Raw genomic sequence first — 19,506 nt, forward strand, 5'->3', positions numbered from 1 at the left:
AACATTGCTCAAAGGTTCTTTTCCTAGGCAACTAACTGCCTCGGGTAAGCCTACCTGTTCAAGAGGGCGGGGAGTGCGGGGAGGTGGGGGGCCGGGGGGTGGAGGGGGGGCAAAGCCAGCTGGCTTCATTAAGAATTCCAATCAAGTGGATAATGTTATAGTGAGATAGATGACAGCCCAACAGCCTCAGATTTCCTAAGATGCCTTTTTTGCATCCATTCAAAAAAAAAAAAAAAAAAAAAAAAGCTTATAAAGTGGTTTTTGCAACTTTCAACATCATCACAAAAACATGACCAACACCAGCTTCATTTGTGTTCTAAGCACAGCATTCTGAACCAGAGTGTAGTGCTTACAAGAATCCCTCAAACCATGGACAAATTCCTTACTAACTTGTCACCTCAAATGTCAATCCCAAGATATTTTACCTGGGACAAAACACACAATTCCTGATAAACTTGATTTTATGGCTATTAAGTGCAAATGTTAATGATCACAAACTGATTAAGCCAAATACACCAGATCTTTTCTGATGGATTTCTGGCAATTGATTACTAATTTCTTTATTTAAATCTTTATATTATCTACTTTCTCCCAAAAGTTGATCTCTTTTAAGAGAGAGATGAAATTTAGGAGACTGGTCATCTGAGAAGAACATGAGGCTTTGGAAAAAGACAAACACAGTCTAAAGATGGACTAGAATCCAAGTCCTTTCACTTATTAGCTGAGTGATCTTGAAGAAGTTATTAGATTGCTGGCAGCTTCAGTTTATCAATAAATGGGAATACTTACTTGGTTGATAATGTTGAGATATTTAATATGTGAATAGTACACAGCACAGTGCCTGGCACACAGTAAGTACTTATAAAAGTTGTCTCTCCCTTACCCTTATTCAGAACCCTCAGGTGTTCAGTCAATGGAAAATACCAAAATGCACAACTTTCAAAGTTCAGATTTAAATTTTAAGCCTGAAAAACACTACGGACACATGATTTACTGAATAGGTACAAAGGGCTCACAAGGAATACATCAAATGTTTGGATGCACGGGTGTGCGCTGAAGGAACAGGGCCTGAGCGTTCACTCACCCATCCACCCCATGTGCTTAAAGAACCGACCTTCAAGAGCTAGAGCTAATCCACCTCACAGCTTGCTGAATCACACCCAGTGGCAAATTCTTACCATTGGAATGGATAGTCTTAGAACATTGCCATTAATAAAATTCATCATAGCAGAGGTTTTTAAAGAATAGTTTTAGCAGCAAAACGCTTTCTCTAAAGACGTCTGCAAGATACCCTGAATACACCCAATCCCTAAAACGGGCCTGTTTGTGATTTGTTTGGTTTTCTCAAGGCCACCTGTTCACCTGGGCTGGGAGTTCCATAGGTCCTTCCCTTCAACTATCAGACTATGGCTGCGAGGGGCGGGGCGGGGGGGTGGGGGGTTGAAAAAGGAGAACGAGGGAATGGGAGAAGATGCCTCAAGATGAACTAACACTGGTCATGAGAATCAAAGTTTCCGCACAGCTTCCACACTCTCCCCGGGACAAAGAGGCTCTGCTTCAGGCCCTGCGCTCGGCCTGGCCTGGTGAAGGGTCACTCTGAGGCCCTGGGAGGACAACACACCCCCCTGCCAGCCACCAACCTCTTCCAGGGAGGGGGGCTCTCGTGCCGAAGCCGGCCGCGGCCTGGAGAGTGAGCTACGTGTCGAGCAGAAGCTATGTGGAGCCAGAGGTTTTGGTCGCTTCCAACGCCGTTGCGGCCCAGCCCCTAGTACAGTTCCTGGCACAGGCGTACACGTTAAATGGACAGAGCCACGGCCACAGGCTGGGTCAGCCCTGGAGGCAGGAGAGCTGGAGCTGCTGTTGCTGGAGCCCAGGGAGCGGAGGGGCAGTCCAAGGCCAGGAAAGTCAGGGGCTTGGGGACGACCCAGGAAGCCCTGGGGCACAGGCACGCTGGAGAGTGAGGGCCTAGAGAGTTAGGGCCACGGTGGTGCTCTCCCAGGGAGCAACTGGCTAGCTGCCTGGGGGCCCTGGGAGACCGCGCCCTGTGCACTTCTCCAGCAGTGGGGCCTGGTATTCTGGAAACTGCTCGGAGGCCCAGTCTCATCTGGTCTCGACACGCCGCGGTGCTTCCGCAGCTCAGAACCTTCTGACCAAGATGACCGGTTCTCTGCACCAGCTCAAATTCCAAGGAGAACTCTCTTCAAAGGATTTTAATGCATGGCTTTCATGAGCTCAGTCACCTACTTCTCCTCATCTTCCTGCTGACCAGCTGGTGCTTTTTTATTGTTTGTCATCAAGTTTAACGTAACCTATGGCTGAGCTGTCTCAGAAGCCAAGGTCACCCTTAGTCAAATCTGCCCCTCCACAAACAGGAGAGGGCACCTTCTCTTTGAATGTGTGTCAAACTGGCTCTGGCCATCATTCCGATGTCCTCAAGAATATCTTGGATTTTTCAGGCAAAAGAAGAGATTTTTCTTTGTTCTGCCACAGTGGCTGGGTATAAAGCCAGAGCAGGAATAAGGCAAGGAGAACATCCACGTGTCTGAGTGGGGAGTGGGTACAATGGTGTCCTTTCTCTTCGGACAGGAAGGAAGCAGAACACAAGCTGGCAGCTCGGCGATACCTGCCGGTGCCTCTACTAAAGGTACACGTCTGCCTGGTGCCATGACATTCAACCTGGTGACAAAAGACTGTTCTTTATTTGGCGATAAGAAGGTCACGCTGCCTTATAATTAAGTGCTGCCAGTGTGAACATGAATGGGACTGCTTGCCATAGTCCATCAACCCTTGGCAAACTGGTTTGTTTGGTCTGGACAGCAAACAACATTCCACACTACTGGATTTTTTTCTCCCAGATCCCCTGCGGCCCCATCACCCCCCAAACCTTTTTTAAAAATTACAATCTGTTCTGCTGTCTCAAGTTACATTCTGTAAATAATAAGCAACACTGATGAAATGCAAAAAGCTGAAAATTTGTAAAGCAGAAAGATCTGCAGTGTGTCCCACATCTGTGTCACATTAAACATTGCACTCAACAGATTTGTGGATTCCTGTCTAATCAGCACACAAGGGTGACGTGGGCCAGAAGGCTCTTATGCCACATGCCACAGCAGGGCTGAGGGCCACCAGAGGTAGGCAAGGAGGGGCAGGAGCTGGCACCAGGAGGTGGATGTGCCAAGCTCACAATGCAGATGACACATGGCTGCCGGCGGCCTTGGTTTTGGCACATGTGGGTTAGAGCCTGCTGCGGTTAGGTCATGGGAGAACAAGCACCCGGACCCTCCTCCACAGTCCTCAATGCTGCTGAAGCTGGGCCCAGGGCGGTTAAACTAAATAACATGTTTTAATGACAAAATGTCTCATTTGAAGGAGTTGGCTCCATATACATTAAAATGACTATAATATAAAAATAGAACAGAAGGAAACCAATTAATGTCCATTTGGTAAAATGCTTAAAGGCTACCGGAGATGATAGCTGTCATGCTCGGCAAAACCCAACCCCATCTTTATTTCTTCCAAGCACCTCTCTCCCTCTCCTCCCCCGCCCCCGCCCCACGCGTGCACGTGCACACAGAAGCACAGGCGCTCACACTAACATTTAAGAAAAACTGGCACAGCATGAGAGAGAAACTACATGTTTTAAACTTGTGGCATCGTGTTGAGTCCCTGAATGATTATAAGGCTCCGTGTTGGAAAAAGCCAGATTCAACAGCCAGTCTTTTACAGAGAGGAGCACAAAGAGCCTCTAAGGGTACTCCATGGAGGAACTTCCACTGCCACCTTGACCACAATCTTCCCATCAGCCTTTGGTGACAGACACCAGAACAAAGACGGCTGGGCCACCACGGTCCACACCGTGTCCCCACAGCTGCGTTTACGGTGCTGACGATACATGGGACAGGCTGATTTCACAACATTCTGATAGGAATTTTTTAAATTAGTGTTCCATTTCATGGAGGAGGAAATCGGGAGATTATCAAGATTGCTCAAGGCCATTCAGTTGGTAAGTGGCAAAGCCAAACCTGATCTTGGGTCTTTCTGATGCTCTTGGACTCAGTAAACTTATTACCAGCCTGAGTGCTGATGTAAATCTCTTTAGTAAATACTCTGACCCATCACTGTACTGAGCATTCTGGACATCCCAGAGGGATGCCAAAGAAGGCAGAGCGTGGCCGCAGGAAGCTTATAGTCCAGTGGGGAAGGCAAGGCTGACGTCTTTGACATGGGTGGAGGAGAAACCTAGAAAATGCCTCACTGATGAGACTGCTAAGAAGTCTGGCCCCACAGACAGAGGGCATTAGGGGCTTCCTGGGAAGGCCTGGCGTCCAGCTGGGTCCTGCCTACAGGCGGAGCAAGATTTGTAAGAAGACAAGATGCAGCATCAGTGCTAATCTGCCAGGTTTTACAAACAGGAACGAGTGGCCACCGAATACTGAGGAATCGGAGGAAACGAACAAGGTAAGAGCTGGCCAGCAGACCACTCCACGTACGATCCTAAGATGTTTGATTGAAGCCTCATTCTCAACGCTGAAGCACCTGCCTGGAGAACTGTGGGCGGTGACAGCTCTCCTCCCCTACAGTGGAGGTACAGGCGTTAACTCACAGGGATTCACACAATGACTAACCCAAATGTCATTAATACTCGGGAGAAAGATACGTACTAATATGGAGGAGAAACGAGTTAAATGACAACTACTGGAAGGGTCGGTCCAAGAGAGGAGGAGAGGGGACAAACTCTGATCTTGAGGGCTGGGGACAGGGTTGGGGAGACGAATGTGCAAAAGGGATTCACCAAGCAGGAAATCCAAATGGCCAGCGGAAGTAGGAAAAGATGCGTCCACACCCGTCATTATCAAAGAAACGTGTGCAGTAACATGGAAGCACTCGTTCTCTCAGATCAGGTCAGCGGGGACCTGTAAGAGTCACAGTGCCTTGCTCTTTAGTAGAGGATTCACTTCATAAAACTCTTGGCTGGAGCTCGAATGAGTGAACAGCCGGGGCTGGCAGAGGGTCAGAGAAACGGGTCCCCTCAAGCACTGTGAGTGGGAGCACAGAGCATTTCAACTTCCTAGAAGGCAACGTGTCATGTGTTTCAAAACAGGTAAGTGTATTATTGTATATATGCAATCTAATATACTTTTTAAAAGATTTTAAGAGACACAGAGAGAGAGGCAGAGACACAGGCAGAGGGAGAAGCAGGCTCCCTGTGGGGAGCCCGACGTGGGACTCGATCCCAGGACCCGGGGTCACGCCCTGAGCCCAAGGCAGGCGCCAAACTGCTTGGCCACCAGGGATCCCCTATGCAATCTAATATTATATAAATGTTAGAAATCATGACTTACTTCTGGAATGGAAAGACGTCCCAGCGTCACTGTGAACAAGGTATGTGCTCCTGTTCATGTAAAATCATATACGTGTGCGCACACATACACACACACATATCTATGTACACACAGAGATACCTGCCCAAGGTGCAACTGTTAGCCTTTTGGTGATTATCAATGGCCAGTGCGACTGAGTTTTTTTTCTTTTCTTCTTTAAAATGGGAATAACAGTATCTATTTCAATGGTTTGCTACGACGAGGTACCTTGCAGGTTTTGGGAACAGTGTCCACACACTGTAAGGGCTCATATAACGTTTGAATTTCCGCAACAGCTCACATTTGTACATATTTTCAAACTCAAACGACAGGACTATTCTTTAGAAGATGATTCAGGGCGCAGAGTCTCAAACACCAAAACGTCTAAAGCACAAATGAGTACAAATTTCCATCACATACTGTCCACAAGCATGGGCTGGATACAGACTAGAAAGAGTCAGAATGGCCAGGCTTCATCCAGAATCGGTTTCTTCTGGAATAAGGAGCAGTCCGAGTGGAGATTTCTCAAGAGGAAAGGGGCAATGAATTGACCACTACTATCCTCCGCCACTGCATCCTCCAAGGCCGGGAGGCACAGCCCACCCTGTACTGATGGTGGTGAGGGCCACTGGGGTTGTTTTGGGAACCTGAGGGTCCTCTGCAGGAGGCTACCTTCCCAGCCCATCTGACTTCCTTTTCCAGCCCTATCTTGCTTTCTGACCTTGAACAGCAGAGCCAGGGCTTCTCTCGCTTGCAGCAGGCGGCCAGCTCAGAGCAACGTGCCCTGACGGATGAGTGGGAGGTGGCGGACCTGGCTGAAGCCCAGGTGCTCACAGCATTCTCCCTACACAAGTCCTGTGAGGCAAGTCAGGGGCTGCAAAAGGAACACTCTCAGAATGGGCAGAAGCAAGAGCAGTCTGCCTCCCAGCTTGCCCGAAATTTCCTTCCTGCGAACACGGGGAGAGAGAACATCTGGAACTGGTTTTGAGGCTCTCCAGCTGCAGAGCCACTAGAGTGAAGTTCGGGTTTCACTGGAAATTGCATTTCAGGGGCTTATAGACTGTCCTTTCTGATTCTCATCAGGGTGAAGTACAACCTAGAAGACAAGCCAGTTCACAGACCAAATCAGTTTTGCTTTGAAATGTTCTCCTTTCCCCATCCCCCTTTGAAAGCAGAATTAATGGTCCAGGTGGTGAGAATTCAAAAAATGAAAGAAAAGGGCACGGGGTCATCTCAGGTGCATTTCTATGCCTTCGCAAAAAGCAGACGCACCCCCTGGGTCAGAGTCGACGCCAAACCTTCAGAGCACCTTGTCCTCCTGGGAAACAAGAACCAACAAGACTGAGCCCATTTGAATTGTCGGACTGGGGCTTGCCTGTACAGGACTAGAAAAAAATGTGGATTCAGCATGTGTTAGAGCTTGTTGGGAGCCCAGGAGGCAGCAGGGAAAGATGCTAGATCCTTTCAGACAGAGGGGACAGTGGAATGAAGTCCTCTCGGATCTCGGCCAGCCCCCTCCACCATGTGCTTTCTGCAAGTGGCCTCCCCAGGCACTGGGACACAGGCTTGCAAGAAGCACAGGCCCATCAGCACTCGGCACCAGCCTCTCTGCCTGAGTCTCACTGCACCTCTGGGAAAAGCAGGTGCGTCTGGTTGTCTCCCCAGAGCAGAAGTGACAGCATGTCTCCCTACTCTGCCAACGGCGAATACACAACCTCTATTCTAGCCTCTCCTGCCAGCTGATGGTTGGTTTCTCCCTCGGGACCTCGAGGTAGAGGCAGGTAGGGGGAGCAGGCATGTGGCTTTCCAAAGACCAAGCTCCTCGGGGTGGAGAGAAGCAGGCAGGCCTGGGACAACCCTGATGCAGACAAAGAAGGGTGAGTCACACATAAGACAAGAGGCGACTCTTCAGCTGCTTTTCATCGTTCCCCTTCCAGAGGGTCACTCAGAGTCAAAGGCTCACATTGGACTTCCTTCTGCAATGGTACATGAAGCACTGAAACTTCCTAAAACGTTGTATTAAAATCTTTGCAAATAAAAATTTCTATAAATCCTAGTTAGTGGATCATCTGGCTACCTCATGGCATCTCCAATCATTGTTAAACTGAACAAAAACAATTTGAAAAAGCAGAATTTCCTCCTACAATTTAACTGCTTGCTACTCTCTCAGCATACTTCAAAAGGCCAGGTACAGCACAGCGCCTTGATGTCAAATGCATTCAAATAGGTGACAAAGAGAACCTCCAAACAGGTGCCCTTAAGAGATATTTAGTACCAAGGTCTGCTAAACTTTGGATTTAGCAATTGTTCTGTGGAGTCTACACCATAAGTTCCACCCAGGATTCTGAGGCACCTTGACCATAGGAAGCATAACTGAAGGGAATCCAATGACCTCTGTGCAGGCCAGCCGTTCAGGCGCTCCTACCCCTAAAAGCATTTTTTTCAGGCCCCATAGCACCAAAGTAAGCAGAAGCTAGCCTTGGCCATGAAAAGGAAGTTACAGCACATACTACTTGGACGGTCTCCTTCCAAGGCTTCCTGTACCGTGTAGCAGCTGCAGTTCCCGGGTGACCAGCTGGTGAGGACGGCTTCTGCTGGATGGCAGAGCAAAGGCGGGGTGGAACCAGGATGTATCACTGCTGGTTTGTGAAACGGACAAATTCTGCATTGGAAGGCTGCAGGCTTATCACTGGTGGGGGTGGGGGGTACGGGAGGGAGGAGCTGGGACACTCCTAGGCACAAAGGTCAGTGAGGAGGTTCTCCAAGCATGGATGCCAGCAGACAAGGGTCTCTCCTGGTCCTCTTGCACTGTCTCTAGGTTAAGTTGGTAGGGGGGAGTGAATGTGATAAGCATCCTTCACGTGATGAGATCCAAAGTTTACAGAAACTACCTCTGCGGCCCCCAAAACACACACATATCCCATTCCCCCAACAACCGCACTGGCATCCTTTCCCATATCTTCTGGGTCAGAGGCCTGTTCCCACACTCCATAGCCATATCCAAGAGTTGAAAGGAAGTGGGTCATGAGACCTGGTAAGAAGCCTCACATTCATTCATTCATTTATTCATTTATTCATTTTAAAAGATTTTATTTATTTATTGGGAGGGAGGGAGAAGCAGGCAGGGAGCCCGACGTGGGGCTCGATCCCAGGCCCCCAGGATCATGACCTGAGCTTAAGGCAGATGCCTAACCCACTGAGCCACCCCGGCGCCCCAAGAAGCCTCAGCTTTAAGTCAGGAAGTCTTTTGATGGGGAAGACCAAGAGATGATCCCGAAGCAGCACAGAAGTTAGGAATGTGTGCTCTGCACTCACACTGCCAGGCTTCAAAATCTGGTTCCCTCTCCCTATCTTTAGGATCTTAAACCAGTCACATAACCTTTCTGTGCTTCGTGTTTCTCACCTGTCAATAGGGCATATAAAGTGCCCATGTCACTGGGCTGCTGTGAAAATGAAACTGTACTGACAGGGATCCCTGGGTGGCGCAGCGGTTTAGCGCCTGCCTTTGGCCCAGGGCGCGATCCTGGAGACCCGGGATCGAGTCCCACGTCGGGCTCCCGGTGCATGGAGCCTGCTTCTCCCTCTGCCTGTGTCTCTGCCCCTCTCTCTCTCTCTCTGTGTGACTATCATAAATAAATGAAAAAAAAAAAAAAAAAAAAAAGAAACTGTACTGACAGTAACATATAAAAATAAAATGCAGGCAACCCGGGTGGCTCAGCAGTTTAGCGCCGCCTACTCTGCCATGCCTCTCAGGGCATGAGCCTGGAGACCCGGGATCGAGTCCCGCGTCGGGCTCCCTGCATGGAGCCTGCGTCTCCCTCTGCCTGTGTCTCTGCCTCTCTCTCTCTCTCTCTGTGTCTCTCATAAATAAATAAGTCTTTAAAAAAATAAATAAATAACACAGATACAAATAAAATGCTTAGAATAGTGTGTGCAGGCCTAAGCGTTGGGCACCCGGAGCTCCATCGCCGGGACACAGGTCTGCACCTGACGCCTGGCCCCTCGCACACCAGCTCTCTGGAAAGGGCAGAAACGTAGGTCTTGCTGGACGGTGCGGACAGAAGACACGTCGGCCCCCAGTGTGGCCGAGGGATGGAGGGCACCAGGCACCCCTCGGCCCGCTGCTTTCCTCGGTCTCTGAGCACAGGCGGGGCTTCCGGCCTCGCTGCGCACAGCCCAGGCCGCGGTGTCCCCACCCGCTCCCTCCGTGGCGCCCGCGGCCGGGGCCCTCGGGCTCGGCCCTGGCGGTGTCACTGCGGGGCGGGAAGGCAGAGCGGCCCGAGCGCGCCCGCCCCGCGGAGGGGACACGGCTGGCTTTCCTGCGCTGTCAGCCCCGCTTCCCTCGGCAACATTATACCGCAAACACGGGGCTCCGCTGAATCAAGCGCCGCGGTGTCCCGTTTCGGGGGGGGGGGGCTGCTCCCGAGGGAAGCGCTCTCCACAGCGCCTCTGGCCCGCCTCGTCCCCAGGCGCCGTGTGCACGGAGGACACACGCGGCTCCGCCGTGGCCCGGGCCGGACGAGTGCCGAAGGGCGGGCGGGCGGCCCCTCGCGCGGCGTGAGAGGGTTAACCGGGACGGCCGGCCCAGCTCCTTATAAACGTTTGCCCTGTGGACATGTACTCGTTGGCGGCCGTACAAGACTCGAGCTGTGTTACACGCCTTAACGATATGGTTCAACTGTCGGTCAGGCCTGGGCCTGGCGCTGGGCCAGACCGCAATCAATGGGACACAGAACCTCCCCCTTTCAGATCATCACGAAGGCTCATATTATCTCCTTTTCGTCGTGCTGGTTAAATTTATGGAGCAGAACCCTGAAGCCGCATTCCTTGGCCTGGGCCGGCCCACGCGGCCCTCCTTCCCTTTGTTCGGTACTGTAAGCGAGCCGTGCTCTGGAGGACTGCAGGGTTGTTAGTTCAGGCGCTGACTGTTTGCTCATGACTGAAATGAAAGAGTTCAGTGGAAGGGCAAAAGGACAGCCCAAGTGTAAAACCCCATCCCAGCAGGCCCTGGGCCCTACATATAGGCCCGGAGCTGTTCCTGAACGTATGACTGCACTTGGTTCTCACGAAAGCAAAATCTCCGGTCTGATCTCTGCTAAACCATCTCTGAGACGGCAACCGGGTCTTCCTGGGGCGCACCTCCAGGTGAACGTGTGAATTCGGGGGTACCGTCAGGGCAAGCCTACCCTCAGAGCATGAAAAGGAGCCACGGCCCACCGCCATACGCTCCAGTCTTCCCAGGCCCGCAGGGGACGAGAACGCAAACACTGACTGGTAGCTGGTCTGAGCTTTAATACTGATCCAGGAAAAAGTACTCATTTTCCAGCCCTTGGCTACAAGGCTGGGACGCTCCGAAGGGAGGCAGCAGGGGATCCGGTGTCCTGTCCTCAAACCGGAGAAGGTCCTGGGTCTGCCCACGAGCTCTCTCCTGGATCTGGAGTATCTCCGATTAGTACACAAAGGGTGGAACAATCAGCCTGACGGGCAGGCCTTCGCTTCAGTTTTGGAGTTTAATCCCAGAGGACGCCATCTGAATGCAGGCTCTCCAAGGGGTGAGCTGCCAACCCACGGTCCATCATGTGAACCAGCATGGTGTGAGGGTCCACCTCTAAATGAGGCTACTGGGAGTCTAGAGTGATTGCCAGAACCCTTCCAACCAAAGTCTAAGCATTAAAGAGCAAGGAGTGAGAGGAGCAGAGGGGAAAAACAAAACCCTAAGCCAAAAGTAAACCAAAGACGTGCTGAGAGGACCAGGTAGGAGAGCCTCTGAGGGGGGTCACTACTGGCTTTAGAAGCACTTTCCTGCCAGTTTGGCCTTTTTGGGGGCCAGTGTTATGCCGTGCTAGCCTAGGCCCAAGCTTGTGACACGGTACTAGACTAGGACTAGCACACTAGCAACAACACGCGCATCTTGGATGGAGTCTGGCGAGGCCAGCGGTCTGCTCCAAATGTGGGCCGCGTTCAATCCGGAGGTGAAAGTCGTGCCTCCTGATGGGAACTAACCATGTGTTTATTTCTTTTTCTTTCTTTCTTTTTCTTTTTTTTTTTTACCATGTGTTTATTTCTGAATGAACTGTACACACATTTTTGTGTTTTCCTCAAAGATTTCCTTGTCCCCTGTGCTGATGAGATGAGCCAATGACTCTGTCACTTGAAAGCCCAAAGCACCTTTTTCTGGGTAGACAGGAGGTGCCATGGAATGAATGGATCACAGAAAACTGTCTCTAGCTACTGAGAATCCCTGTTTCTATGGCACTTCTTCCACTGTATACTATTTGTTCTGGGTTTATTAAAAAAAAAAAAAAGTTACAGAGAACTACTGAAGTCAGGAAAGAGAAAAGGGCAAGAAAAAGTTAGGTAGGCTAATTTAGGAAATTCTCAAAAGTATGTAATCTATTCAATCTGCCTCTAGTTACTCACATGTGCGTTCGGGGTTCAGTGAAGTCGTTAGTCATAAGAACGCCTCACCTCTCCCAGGGCAGTGTACAAAGCACCCGCGCACGCCCACATCATCGCACAGGTTACATCGTACTCAGAAACGAAGCCTGTCTCCGCTGGGTGTCCGGGGCCCACAGAAGGTCTTCTGAAGCCTCATGTGGCCCGTCAGGAGCCCCAATGCACCAAGATTCCCTGACATATTAACATGTGGAAAAGCTCACCACTGAGAATGAGACTCTCTTATGGGCCAAGATGGACTTTGAGAGCTTCTACACAGTGATCTGGATGCCCCCACTTCCTGGGGGACTTTATCTCGGGGTCACTTGGATGACTATATTTGGGGACATACAATCGTAAGTAGCCAATGAGGCCTGACTCCAAAAAAGGCAAGTTGCTCCCAAGAAGGGTGCAGCAGCAGCCGCCACCACCCAAGGCCAGAGACGTTGTCCGGAGTCTCGCTGCTGCACATACTTGTCTCCCGGGTTCTCCGGGTTACGTCCTCCACGCGCTCCGGGGCACTGCCACTTACTCCAGCATCGTGTGTAGGGCTGAGAAGGACTACTCTGATACCAGTTTGGGAACTGAAAGGGAGTATGTTTTGGAATTTGCTTTTTCATACCACGCACATCCATTCTTGATGTAAAATGCCCTCCATCGAGGTTTTGTTCTTTCTTTTAAAACACTGATTTCTTGGGTATCAGCTCACAGAAGGTGCATCACGGTCAAGTGAGCGCCACTGCGGTGACTGAGCACACGGGAAGCCGTGCGTGTGTGTGTGCTGGCCCGGACGTTACGCTGTACGGAGGCTGCCCTCACACGCTGCGCCCGTGTGATCTCGCTGCTGCGTCTGGGGCCACTTCAGTTTTCCCAGACGTGGAATCAGAGGGAGGGCGGAGGCAGTGACAGGGCAGGCATGGCCACAGATTCAACCCCTTGGGGGATTAGATGTAACGGACTTCGATGGTGCTAAGCCCAGCTGGGGTTCAGGCCAGGGCCAAGGGCTGCTCAGGAATATTTTAGGTACAACACTGCCTCAGATTAACCTGCTGCCTTTTTATTTTTAGAACATATGATCAAGCTTTCATACGTCCTGCCTGGGCTCCTTATTGGTCCCTGTGCCCAGCTTCCTCCGTGATGGCGAAGGAGCCCACCCAGTGCCGTTCCTCAGGGAGTTATTCACCTCAGCTAGGCAGACGTGACCCGGCCAGGATGCCGCTCACTCCTCGCTCCCTCAGAAGTGGGGAGACTCACCCAAGGAGGGGACAATAGGCTGCTGGCCCAAAACCACAAGGCAGAGGGACGTCAGGGCTGAAATCAGGGCTCTGGTCCCACGATTTATGACCGTGCCCTCTTGCCAAGAGGCCATGCTGCCTCCAACACCCAAAGGGAACATCCAGATAAGTTATTTTGATCGCAGAGACTCAAGTCAAGGAGGAACTGATCCTACGCTGACACACTGAAAGAATGTCAACTGCTGTCACTTTGGCACAATAAATCCAATGATGTTCCACGCCACTCTGTCAGCACCAGCGCTGCATTTTGGGAATAACAATAAAATCCTGAGAATCCTATCCCCAGATTTAACACAACCACCACAAAAAAGCCTGTGGTATATTAGGATTCAGTAGAAGGTTTTGAAAAAAAATTTGTTGCCGCACCACTTTGGACGTCTCACACGGTCCCGCGTGAATCGCCAAGCTGGAGCCACTCCCCTGCGAGCCACCTCCCTCGCCCCGCGACACCCCGAATCCCCCAGGAGCAGAAGGCAACAGGAGCTACATTTCCGGGAACAGGACAACTGGGAAGGTGCGCTCCGAAACGAATTCGGCGATGAGCACTTAGAACGAGCCCCTCGCCTCTTCCAGAGCCCAGAGAGCCCGTGGCATCTACAGAAACGAGAGCGAGTTCTTCCTTTTAAGCTCTAGCCCCGCCCCCGAGAGCACTTTGTCGCTTGTTTACCGACCCGGGGACCCAGGGACGGCCTGCACCAGGACCCGCGGGACTCAGGGACAGGCCCGAGGGCGCCGGCGGCCCCACCGGAGGGCCGGACGCTCCCCTCCACAGCCCTCCCTGCACTCGACAGCGGACTGTCGTCGTCTGGAAAACAGAACTGTTCCGGGGAGCGCTGTCCAAACCACGTAATGCTTTCAAAGCTGTTGACCACAGCGCTGGACGCGCCCGTCAGCTGTCCCAGGCCCCTCACTCCCGGCGGCGGCCCCGCAGGCAGCACAGGCCAACGACTGGAGACACTGGCTACGTAAGGCCCACCCGACAAACCTGGCCCCGGGACAGATTTCCATGTCACGGGGCTGCTGGCTGACCTCCGCTCGGCCCCACGGCCGGATCACTTACAGACGCTAACAATAGCGCGCGATCACCTGCTCTTCACACGCGGGTTCAGAGCGAGTTCGTGGCCTCGCACACCTTCGTCAAGGGCTGCTCGTGCCCAAGGCCGCAGGCCCGCGCGGGTTCGCGCCCCACCTGGCCGGGTGCTCGGGGACGGGCGGACGGGCCCATGCGCAGCGCTTGGCCCCAGTGGCGGGGCTGAGAAGACTCTCCCCTCAGGGCCCGCGCGGCCCACGGGGCCCCCAACCCGGCTTCGCGACGTGGGGACCAAGCCGTGTTGCGGGAACCCCTCCCGGCTGCCTGCCAACGCTTGGTTTCTTTTTACACCGGCTACCACAGTGCTACTTCCCATTTCTTCTCCAGAACTGGGGAAGATCTGTGATTTTATGTTCTTTCCACATCTCTTTCTGAAACGAGCGCTTCTCTTTGAAGAAAGACCTCTTGCCCTTGGAGTGTCAAGATAAGAAAACTTTCAGCAACTTCCCTTGGAAACTACAAAACCCCCATCAGCACCCAGGATCTAAGTACGCTCGCTCACCAGCTGCCGGCCCCTCTGAATAGCTTTTATGGTTCCAGGAGGGGTGGTGACAGGGCCTTGTCACTACCGTGGGGTGTGCTATTTCTTTCATGTTCCTGGGATCTGACAAGAGCCTTCTACAACCTGTTTCTTTACAACACACAGAATGAGAGATTAAAGGCCAAGACCAGACTGAAAGCTGGGGTTGGGAGTAGCCACGACTTCTCACCAGAGGCATTCTAAACCTTCCCGGGAAGGAAGGGCCGCTGGCCGCCCAAGCAGACGCTGCTCAGAAGCAGCCGTGCTGATTAAATGAGGTGATACATGTAAAGTCCCTACAGCAACGCCTAGATCACAGCACAGGTCAGAAAGTGGCAGCAAGAACGTTATTATTCAATTTCTCACTACCACCAAGCTTAAAGAATGCTCTAACAGAAATAATGGAGATGGATTTTGCTAAAACCACATTAATTCATAGCTACTGGTTGGATATGAAGGGGAAAGGACGTCAAGAAAGGATGAATGAATGAGTGAAAAGTCCAAGTTATAGGGCTCCTGATTAAATATGACAGATTTAGTCCAGAGACCTCTCTAACGCGAAAGCAAAGGGATACAGATGGCACAAATCCAAAAGGATAAAGAGAAGGTGTCAACAATATTCTAGAAGCTGAAAAGCAGATGGACACATGGTGCTGAAAAGTAAGCCTGGGAGTGGGAGCCACAGAGCAAAACCCACCAAATTTCAGAAACTCGGGCACCAGGCAGCTTGGGCGGCCTGGGCAGAAAGGAAGGAACAGGGAGGCGAGTGTGTCGGGTGGTGAAAACAGTAAGATGGGCTAAAAGCCTAAAGAGCAGCTAGACCTGCAGCCCGTTCCTCCTCAACACAGGACTGGAGGCCACAGGCCCCCTGTTCTCCCAGCCCGGGAGGGCCCCAGGCCCCGCATAGGGCTCCGGGCTGCCCACCAGCGCCTCTGCTTTAAAGAGGAGCAGAACGGTCAAGAAACACCCACCTGAGGACTGTCTCTGTTCATGAAAGAAAAAGGCCAAAACAAACCAATGGAAGAAAAAAACTCTAGAGAGCAGTCGGGTCAGTCCGGACAGGAGCAGGGGCACCCAGAGGGAGGAACGTGCAAGAAAAATCCGAACACCGATAAACTGCTTCATCATGCATTTTTAAGCACACAGAGAAGACTTTGTGGATAACTTAGTAATAGGCAGATAGAAAAAAAACATTTTCTTAAGGACTTACTACACTTGGAGCAAGAAAAGCTGAAAGTGAGTAAGAGTTTGAGGATGAAATGGGAATATGCATGTGGCAAACTAAGCAAACAACAATAATCAAAGCAGTTACTAACTCCAAGGAGAAAAAAAGAAACCAGAAAGGAAACATAGTCATAGTAACCTAGGTAGCTTCCCTGGGAATGCTGTTGGTATAGTCAGAATAACGTAAAAACTGAATACTGATTAACCCAAAAAGAACAATATACCTAGACTAACAAGAAGGGGAGGGACTAGGAAGTCCAATGATAGCAAGAAATAGCACTTTTTTTTTTTTTTTTTTTTTTTAAGAAACACAAAAGCAAATACTTCCAAATCAAAAGTGTTGAAAGTGGTTGTCTCTGGGGGAGCAGAAATCAGAGGTAGGGAAAAGTGGGGCAGGAGATTGGTGGTTTTTATTTTCAGACATGTAGAAGTCTTTTGATTTTTAAAAGGGTGGACATATATCTACTTTGACAAAATACAATTTAATTTTAAAAGACCCACAGGGAGTCTGCTTCTCCCTCTGCCTGTGTCTCTGCCTCTGTCTCTCATGAATAAATAAAATCTTTAGAAAAAAATTTGTTATAGTGAGATAATCATGGTCAAAGTCATAGCTTTTTAAAATCGTTGTTTTTATTAATACAGAAATTAAATAATAGTTAGCAATAGAAGGTAGAAAGAGCAGAGATCATTGAAGAGTTTTGAAAGAGTAGTGACAGACCTGTTCATAAGGTTGGAAAAACCGCCAAGCCTCCCCAAAATAGAGCACAACACAAATGCAAGTTGCGGTTTCCAAGAACAAACAGTAAATCAAGTCACTAATAAAGAGGTACTTCAAGGAAGTGATAGGAAACTTGTTTTAATAAGCATGAGACCAAATTAAAAGTATTAACATACAAACAACTTGGTGATTCTCAAGAATCTGGAAGATTCTTCAAAGCAGTTTGTCCTCGAGTATTTAAATATTCTCAGCACTGAATACCTAGGATATGCCCGGAACACAGGAGAAGGCAACACTTCACCAATTAATGCATCTCTGCTGTCAATCTGCCTATACTTGAACCAGTGTGTTTACCAAGCAACCGATCAGAGCATCTCACGTTTAGAATCAGCCCAACTGGGATCCCTGGGTGGCGCAGCGGTTTGGCGCCTGCCTTTGGCCCAGGGCGCGATCCTGGAGACCCGGGATCGAATCCCACGTCAGGCTCCCGGTGCATGGAGCCTGCTTCTCCCTCTGCCTGTGTCTCTGCCTCTCTCTCTCTCTGTGCGACTATCATAAATAAAATAAAAATTAAAAAAAAAAAAAAAAAGTTTTAGAATCAGCCCAACTGAACTAACGGGGCCCCTCAACAAGTCAAGCAAAAAACAGAGTAAGTCTCAGAGGCTCTCATCTTTTCACGAGGGATATGAACACCCACATGGTGATCCGGCCTTTCGCGCCTCCGGAAGTGGGCAGGTGCCAGTCATTACCATCCTGCCTGTGCTGCTGCGGTGGATCTGGGAAGTCTAAAGAACGGATGAACTTTGCCCTCTGTCCATCCTGGCGCACGCAGGGAGGTTCCATCGGATCCAACTGGTCCGAAGGCCCCAGGATTCCCGTGGCCCACCCTCCCCACAAAGACAAGCCAAGTTGGGCTCTGAGTCTCCTCTGAAGTTTCCTGCAGTCCCCGGGATTTCATGATGCTGCCTGGGTCACCCCTGGCATCACCTATGTTTGAAGTATGTTTAGGGACAATCTAGCAGGAGCTGCCTCTGGTGTTAACACAGACCTGCCGCATAAAACCCGGTTTCCCCCGAGAGTTCAAAGGAGCGCATCCACATCCCGCGGGCTTGTCCTGCTCCACCAGCCTCGCTGCGGCGGAGCTCAGGTTCTGCCACGTAAACGCCGACCTAGTGCGCACTCCTCCAGGTCCCGACCCAGCTCGGGGCCGAGCCCGCGGGAGCAAGTGGCCTTGGACAGGATGGACCTTAGGCTTCGGGGTAAGGTGCTCCTCACTCCCCACGCTGCTAAGGTGAGGGACTGAACTGGGTAAATGATCGTGAGAGGTCTCCTGGTACGTAACACAATCTTTCCAATTGTTACCTCAAGAAACCCAGTAAAAGTCAGGAGCAAACCAGGAGGGCGGACGAGGGCCAGCAGGACACCAAGGTGAAGCGTCCTCTCATGGGGCTCCCGCTGCTGAATCCACATTAGTCCACCGCTGGCGACAGGTGTTACTGGCCAGCGGGGCGACGGAGCATCAGAGCATCCCGTCGGGGAAGGAGCCCGGTACGGCGCCTGCTGGCTGGCGCATACGCGTGGGTGGAAGGAGGTGCGAAGAGTGGCACTGGTTTACATTTCTGCAAATCTCCTTAAGTCTTGCTTAATAGAAAACAGCTGCATTCTCTTATCTGCTTCTACAGTCAATCGCTGTGTGCAGTATCACACATTGTGTGGCTTCCAGAAAACTCCACCGTACGTTCATTAGATAATATTATTAAAACAATGGTTATTTAAATGTATAAAAAACAAGTTTGACCTCATGGATCCTGGGAAAGGCTGAGGTTCCCTAGGGGTCCTCACACCATATTTTGAGAGCCTGTGTTCTAAAAGGACCCACGTGGACAAATTTTGTGCTCGCTGAGACATCAGTTTCCTCTACGTATCTGAGTAAATCCGCTAAGGACAGAGACGAGGAACGCTGTTAACCCGATTTGCATTGAATTGTATAAACCCAATATAAGAAAAGTTTCCCTTTCTTTCCTTTCTCTCCTTCCTTTCCTTTTTCAGAGTATATAGTGATTAAAATGTTTTACAGATGCAATCTTATTTCCCCCTACTTGACAAGTTAGTGAGAAACTTAGCAAGAATCTGTCTTTGAGAGGCGGTCTGGCAAAACAGACTAAATGAAGGTACGAGGGCAGGGAGACTCTGGGTTCACTACCACCCCCACGCCTACCTTTTCCTGCCCCCAGGATTATAAGCTCTCCCTTGTGATGCAACACTACAGTCTACCCCCGGCCAGCCTGCTGGTCCCCTATGCACCTCACAATTACCTCACACCTGAAGCTTTTTGGGAGCAGGGGACTGGAACTCAAACCTGGCTCCTCTCTTTAAGGGGGAATTCCTAGTTCATCCTGGGCAACAAGGGATGACTCTATAAGGGAAAATCATTAGAGACGTAGTCATCAAAACCCCCAAATAAGTGACCATAACACCTTTGCAGAGGAATCCCAGAAACAGTAGATGGCTTTTCAGTTCTTCTCTAATGCACAAAATACAAATTCTTCTCAGGAAGGACTACACCATTCTACACCATTTTAAGCAAAAATCTTAAATGCAGTCCCTCAGAGTTTTACTAACCAAATCACTGAGCAAGGAAAGGGCCCAACATGTACAATGGCTGGATTGATCACTTAATTTTCAAATGGAGGAGACAAAGATCTGAAAGCACTACACACTTTCCATCCTATTTTCTTTGAGCAAAGACCTGTTGGTTGAGATACAGGGATTGTACTTAAAAGATGTACATGCATAGATTCAATTTATTTTTACTTTTGGAAACAGGATTGTGCCGTTTTCCAAAGCCAGTCATCTCTGCATGC

At 50.5% G+C, this 19,506-nt stretch overlaps 1 protein-coding gene and 1 long non-coding RNA gene across 2 annotated transcripts in view; one reads left to right on the forward strand and one right to left on the reverse strand.

Annotated features, from left to right (window-relative positions):
• Positions 1 to 19,506, reverse strand: part of VPS13D (vacuolar protein sorting 13 homolog D) — a 240,357-nt gene that overhangs the window by 22,460 nt on the left and 198,391 nt on the right. The window lies entirely within an intron of this gene.
• Positions 11,384 to 17,701, forward strand: LOC144314925 (uncharacterized). The gene is made up of 3 exons (XR_013380777.1): positions 11,384 to 12,151; positions 12,863 to 17,021; positions 17,233 to 17,701. It is a non-coding gene; the product is annotated as an uncharacterized LOC144314925 (long non-coding RNA).

The sequence above is a fragment of the Canis aureus genome, chromosome 5 (genome assembly GCF_053574225.1).
Source record: "Canis aureus isolate CA01 chromosome 5, VMU_Caureus_v.1.0, whole genome shotgun sequence".
NCBI classification, from domain to species: Eukaryota; Metazoa; Chordata; class Mammalia; order Carnivora; family Canidae; genus Canis; species Canis aureus.